The sequence below is a fragment of the Drosophila grimshawi genome, unplaced genomic scaffold (assembly GCF_018153295.1).
Source record: "Drosophila grimshawi isolate 15287-2541.00 unplaced genomic scaffold, ASM1815329v1 contig_60, whole genome shotgun sequence".
Taxonomy (NCBI): Eukaryota; Metazoa; Arthropoda; class Insecta; order Diptera; family Drosophilidae; genus Drosophila; species Drosophila grimshawi.
In genome coordinates this window covers 137,501-145,000 of record NW_025063418.1, presented here as the reverse complement: position 1 = coordinate 145,000, position 7,500 = coordinate 137,501, and the positions used below count along the sequence as shown (strand labels likewise).

General features: G+C 32.7%; 3 non-coding genes across 3 annotated transcripts in view; all 3 read left to right on the top strand.

The window, feature by feature from the left end:
- Positions 1–138, top strand: part of LOC122322734 — a 1,995-nt gene extending 1,857 nt beyond the window's left edge. The window contains exon 1 of the ribosomal RNA XR_006246806.1: positions 1–138. This exon is cut by the window's left edge and continues 1,857 nt beyond it. This is a non-coding gene — a ribosomal RNA (small subunit ribosomal RNA).
- Positions 139–664: 526 nt separating this feature from the next.
- On the top strand, positions 665–843 carry LOC122322721. Its single transcript, XR_006246793.1, has one exon. It is a non-coding gene; the product is annotated as a 5.8S ribosomal RNA (ribosomal RNA).
- Positions 844–1,224: 381 nt separating this feature from the next.
- Positions 1,225–5,183, top strand: LOC122322749. Its single transcript, XR_006246821.1, has one exon. It is a non-coding gene; the product is annotated as a large subunit ribosomal RNA (ribosomal RNA).
- Positions 5,184–7,500: the final 2,317 nt, after the last annotated feature.

Here is a 7,500-nt window from a genome sequence, read left to right as displayed (position 1 = left end):
TAGTGAGGTCTCCGGACGTGATCACTGTGACGCCTTGTGTGTTGCGGTTGTTTCGCAAAAGTTGACCGAACTTGATTATTTAGAGGAAGTAAAAGTCGTAACAAGGTTTCCGTAGGTGAACCTGCGGAAGGATCATTATTGTATAATGTCCCTTACCGTTAATAAATCAGATGTCATATTTTGTATATATAATATATATATATATATATAATAAAAATTCTATTAATTTACGATTACACAAATAATTATAATTATAAATGGTCATTCGAAAATTGTGATATAACATAATTATGTGTTTTTGTATTTTAATGGATAAACTTTGCGTGTATATGTACCATAATATGCATGCGTTGCACAAATGTATTGGTCATTATTTCTATGAGCATACATTGTATAAACGCAACAACCTAAATATATATTGTTGTACCTGTTTCCAGGTTAATGTTTTACATATGTTTATATTAATATTCTTGTTTGGCTATCTTATTGAAATTGTTTCATATACCATATTTTTATAAATTATGTAAGACTAAGACATTTCGCAACATTTTTTAGGTAAATCAATTTTATTGAAGGAATTGATATATGCCAGTAAAATGGTGTATTTTTAATTTCTTTCAATAAATATATTTTTGACAATGAAATAAACAAAAAAAAATTGTATCACTCTAAGCGGTGGATCACTCGGCTCATGGGTCGATGAAGAACGCAGCAAACTGTGCGTCATCGTGTGAACTGCAGGACACATGAACATCGACATTTTGAACGCATATCGCAGTCCATGCTGTTATGTACTTTAATTAATTTTATAGTGCTGCTTGGACTACATATGGTTGAGGGTTGTAAGACTATGCTAAATAAGTTGCTTTAAATGTTTTTTAATATTTGAGCATATGGTATATTATTGGATAAATAATGTGTGCACTTTATTAGTGCACACACGAAATATTCATAATATTAATTTATATATGGATATACATACCAACTCTCATTGTGTATAATTTGTATGAGAAAACTGAAGATATATATTTTCTTTTTCAAATTCAAATAATATCGAGAAATGTCTAGCATAAAAATGAAATGAAAGTTTTTTTTTCATCTAGAATTGTCTCGATTATTATTGATGCGATAAGAAAACTGTTGTAAATATTATTATTCTTCAAGAATTAGTGTATTCATAATATTGAATATTATATCATAGTATTCAATAAAAATTGTTTTATACAACCTCAACTCATATGGGACTACCCCCTGAATTTAAGCATATTAATTAGGGGAGGAAAAGAAACTAACAAGGATTTTCTTAGTAGCGGCGAGCGAAAAGAAATCAGTTCAGCACTAAGTCACTTTGTCTATATGGCAAATGTGAGATGCAGTGTAAGGAACATCAATATTCTAGTATGAGAAATTAACGATTTAAGTCCTTCTTAAATGAGGCCATTTACCCATAGAGGGTGCCAGGCCCGTATAACGTTAATGATTACTAGATGATGTTTCCAAAGAGTCGTGTTGCTTGATAGTGCAGCACTAAGTGGGTGGTAAACTCCATCTAAAACTAAATATAACCATGAGACCGATAGTAAACAAGTACCGTGAGGGAAAGTTGAAAAGAACTCTGAATAGAGAGTTAAATAGTACGTGAAACTGCTTAGAGGTTAAGCCCGATGAACCTGAATATCCGTTATGGAAAATTCATCATTAGAATTGTAATATTTAATTAATATTATAATAATAGTGTGCATTTTTTCCATATAAGGACATTGTAATCTATTAACATAATTAATTTATCAAAAAATTGTGAATTATTGATTATTTCAATTATAGTGCTTGCATTATAACATGATATAAATGTCATAAATTTGATAAAGTGCTGATAGATTTATATGAATACAGTGCGTTAATTTTTCGGAATTATATAATGGCATAATTTTCAATGATTTTTGTGTTTATTATATGCACTTGTATGATTAACAATGCGAAAGATTCAGGATACCTTCGGGACCCGTCTTGAGACACGGACCAAGGAGTCTAACATATGTGCAAGTTATTGGGATATAAACCTAATAGCGTAATTAACTTGACTATTAATGGGATTAGTTTTTTAGCTATTTATAGTTAATTAACACAATCCCGGGGCGCTCTATATAGTTATGTATAATGATATTTATATTATTTATACCTCTAACTGGAACGTACCTTGAGCATATATGCTGTGACCCGAAAGATGGTGAACTATACTTGATCAGGTTGAAGTCAGGGGAAACCCTGATGGAAGACCGAAACAGTTCTGACGTGCAAATCGATTGTCAGAATTGAGTATAGGGGCGAAAGACCAATCGAACCATCTAGTAGCTGGTTCCTTCCGAAGTTTCCCTCAGGATAGCTGGTGCATTTAACTGTTGTATAAAATAATCTTATCTGGTAAAGCGAATGATTAGAGGCCTTAGGGTCGAAACGATCTTAACCTATTCTCAAACTTTAAATGGGTAAGAACCTTAACTTTCTTGATATGAAGTTTAAGGTTATGATATAATGTGCCCAGTGGGCCACTTTTGGTAAGCAGAACTGGCGCTGTGGGATGAACCAAACGTAATGTTACGGTGCCCAAATTAACAACTCATACAGAAACCATGAAAGGCGTTGGTTGCTTAAAACAGCAGGACGGTGATCATGGAAGTCGAAATCCGCTAAGGAGTGTGTAACAACTCACCTGCCGAAGCAACTAGCCCTTAAAATGGATGGCGCTTAAGTTGTATACCTATACATTACCGCTAAAGTAGATGATTTATGTTACTTGTAATATAAATTTTGAAACTTTAGTGAGTAGGAAGGTACAATGGTGTGCATAGAAGTGTTTGGCGTAAGCCTGCATGGAGCCCGCCATTGGTACAGATCTTGGTGGTAGTAGCAAATAATCGAATGAGACCTTGGAGGACTGAAGTGGAGAAGGGTTTCGTGTGAACAGTGGTTGATCACGAGTTAGTCGGTCCTAAGTTCAAGGCGAAAGCCGAAAATTTTCAAGTATAGAAAAATCAAAATATATTTTGCATCATACCGATTTTTATACACTTGAATAATTTTGAACGAAAGGGAATACGGTTCCAATTCCGTAACCTGTTGAGTATCCGTTTGTTATTAAATATGGGCCTCGTGCTCATCCTGGCAACAGGAACGACCATAAAGAAGCCGTCGAGAGGTATCGGAAGAGTTTTCTTTTCTGTTTTATAGCCGTACTACCATGGAAGTCTTTCGCAGAGAGATATGGTAGATGGGCTAGAAGAGCATGACATATACTGTTGTGTCGATATTTTCTCCTCGGACCTTGAAAATTTATGGTGGGGATACGCAAACTTCTCAACAGGCCGTACCAATATCCGCAGCTGGTCTCCAAGGTGAAGAGTCTCTAGTCGATAGAATAATGTAGGTAAGGGAAGTCGGCAAATTAGATCCGTAACTTCGGGATAAGGATTGGCTCTGAAGATTGAGATAGTCGGGCTTGATTGGGAAACAATAACATGGTTTATGTGCTCGTTCTGGGTAAATAGGGTTTCTATCATTTATGGTAGATTCTTGTTCCCCGGATAGTTTAGTTACGTAGCCAATTGTGGAACTTTCTTGCTAAAATTTTTAAGAATACTAATTGGGCAACTGATTAGTTCTTTTAAATTATAACGATTATCAATTAACAATCAATTCAGAACTGGCACGGACTTGGGGAATCCGACTGTCTAATTAAAACAAAGCATTGTGATGGCCCTAGCGGGTGTTGACACAATGTGATTTCTGCCCAGTGCTCTGAATGTCAAAGTGAAGAAATTCAAGTAAGCGCGGGTCAACGGCGGGAGTAACTATGACTCTCTTAAGGTAGCCAAATGCCTCGTCATCTAATTAGTGACGCGCATGAATGGATTAACGAGATTCCTACTGTCCCTATCTACTATCTAGCGAAACCACAGCCAAGGGAACGGGCTTGGAATAATTAGCGGGGAAAGAAGACCCTTTTGAGCTTGACTCTAATCTGGCAGTGTAAGGAGACATAAGAGGTGTAGAATAAGTGGGAGATATTAGACTTCGGTTTGGTATCGACAATGAAATACCACTACTCTTATTGTTTCCTTACTTACTTGATTAAATGGAACGTGTATCATTTCCTAGCCATTATACGGATGTATTTATTATATCTTATGGTATTGGGTTTTGATGCAAGCTTCTTGATCAAAGTATCACGAGTTTGTTATATAATCGCAAACAAATTCTTTAATAAGAAAATGCATTTATGTATTTTTGATTTAAAAATTTGGTATAACTCCAATTACTCAGGTATGATCCAATTCAAGGACATTGCCAGGTAGGGAGTTTGACTGGGGCGGTACATCTCTCAAATAATAACGGAGGTGTCCCAAGGCCAGCTCAGTGCGGACAGAAACCACACATAGAGCAAAAGGGCAAATGCTGACTTGATCTCGGTGTTCAGTACACACAGGGACAGCAAAAGCTCGGCCTATCGATCCTTTTGGTTTAAAGAGTTTTTAACAAGAGGTGTCAGAAAAGTTACCATAGGGATAACTGGCTTGTGGCGGCCAAGCGTTCATAGCGACGTCGCTTTTTGATCCTTCGATGTCGGCTCTTCCTATCATTGTGAAGCAAAATTCACCAAGCGTTGGATTGTTCACCCATGCAAGGGAACGTGAGCTGGGTTTAGACCGTCGTGAGACAGGTTAGTTTTACCCTACTAATGACAAAACGTTGTTGCGACAGCATTCCTGCGTAGTACGAGAGGAACCGCAGGTACGGACCAATGGCACAATACTTGTTCGAGCGAACAGTGGTATGACGCTACGTCCGTTGGATTATGCCTGAACGCCTCTAAGGTCGTATCCGTGCTGGACTGCAATGATAAATAAGGGGCAATTTGCATTGTATGGCTTCTAAACCATTAAAAGTTTATAATTTATTTTATAAACGACAATGGATGTGATGCCAATGTTATTTGTAACATAGTAAATTGGGAGGATCTATGATCACCTGATGCCGTGCTAGTTACATATTTAAACATTATTTAATACAATGACAAAGCCTAGAATCAATTGTAAACGACTTTTGTAACAGGCAAGGTGTTGTAAGTGGTTGAGCAGCTGCCATACTGCGATCCACTGAAGCTTATCCTTTGCTTGATGATTCGAAAATGTTAATAAAACAACAAATATAAAATATAATATGTGTGTTATGGTTGTTAAACACCAACTAAAACATATATATATATATATATTGTATGAGTTGTTTAAAGGTGCCATATTTGTTAATTTACTTATGATATTTTATATATTTCTTTGTAAGTTGATAATGTGTGGACCGGACCTTAAGAAAATGTTATATACAAAAAGCTTTTTGATGATGCAATACAAAATTTATGTTATTTTATAAATAACATTCTTTTCAGAATAATTGAATTGTTATTGAAAGGGAAAAAAAATATTATATTGTTTTAAACAAAACAGAGAGAAAAGGAACACACATTTTATTATATATATGAGGGATATATATATATATATATATATATATATATATATATATATATATATGATAACTGCGAAAGGCAATAGTAGAAAACACAAAAAAATAAATATATGAAATCATATTAAAAATATATTATAATTCAATCAATGGAGAACAGTAATATGCGAATGAAAAATTTACACTCTTAAACATAAATGTTATATTTAGTGTGAAATAGAAGTTTATATTTTATTTGATATTGCATAATAATAATAAACCGATTAATAAAATTTACACTCATGAGACTTGGAATTGTTATGAAATTCAATTCAGTGTTTTCCAATACAAAATGTCAAATAATATCATGAAACATATAAATTACATGTTAGATAATAACATATGATACAAACAATGTGATATAATAGAATTTAACATGTAAAATAAATGTTGGGTAATAACGTATGGAACAACTCTAGTACAATAAAAAATGTTTGCTATAGACAAAATTATATATGGAAATCACATGATTGTGGAGTATTGTCTTGCCGGCAGCCGTCAATTATAGTTCAAATTATTATATATTTAAGTTATTCGTGTGTTATATTTAAATTAATACATGAAGAATTAATAGTGAGTGGTTGCATTTGAAAAAAGTATCATTCTTAAGGAAATGGTGTTCAAAAACCTATATATGGAGTGGTGTCGCGCAAATCATATGAAAAAATGTCTTCCATGAAATTTATTGAAATAAAATGTTAAAATCAATAGTGTTTTCCTATACAAAATTCAAATAATACAAAACATATAAATACATGTAAAATAACATAACACAACAATGTATAATAGAAATTTAACATGTAAAATAAATGTTGGGTAATAACGTATGGAACAACTCTACTACAAAAAAAAATTTTGCTATAGGCAAAATTATATATGGAAATCACATGATTGTGGAGAATTGTCTTGCCGGCAACCGTCAATTATAGTTCAAATTATTAAATATTTAAGTTTTTTTTTTTTTTTTTTTTAAAAAAAAAAAAAAAAAAAAAAATTTTTTTTTTTTTTTTTAAAAAAAATTTTTTTTTTTAAAAAATTTTTTTTAAAAATAAATATTTGGGGGGGTGGGGGGAAGGGAAGTTAATAGAAAAAAAAAAAAGTAACAAAATAATATGACTGTGGAGTATTGTCTTGCCGGCATGGGTCATTTATTGGGCAAATTATGAAATGTTATGAAATTCAATTCAGTGTTTTCCAATACAAAATGTCAAATAATATCATGAAACATATAAATTACATGTTAGATAATAACATATGACACAAACAATGTGATATAATAGAATTTAACATGTAAAATAAATTTTGGGTAATAACGTATGGAACAACTCTAGTACAATAAAAAATGTTTGCTATAGACAAAATTATATATGGAAATCACATGATTGTGGAGTATTGTCTTGCCGGCAACCGTCAATTATAGTTCAAATTATTAAATATTTAAGTTATTCGTGTGTTATATTTAAATTAATACATGAAGAATTAATAGTGAGTGGTTGCATTTGAAAAAAGTATCATTCTTAAGGAAATGGTGTTCAAAAACCTATATATGGAGTGGTGTCGCGCAAGGCAAGTCATATGAGAAAAAGTAAAAGTAACAAAATAATATGACTGTGGAGTATTGTCTTGCCGGCATGGATAATTTATTGGGCAAATTATGAAAAAATGAAGTTAATCTTGTATTATATTTTATTTAATACATGAAGAATTAATGTTGGGTGGTAGCATTTGAAAAAAGTATCATGCTTAAAGAGATGGTGTTCAAAAACCTATATATGGAGTGGTGTCGCGCAAGGCAAGTCATATGAGAAAAAGTAAAAGTAACAAAATAATATGACTGTGGAGTATTGTCTTGCCGGCATGGATAATTTATTGGGCAAATTATGAAAAAATGAAGTTAATCTTGTATTATATTTAATTTAATACATGAAGAATTAATGTTGGGTGGTA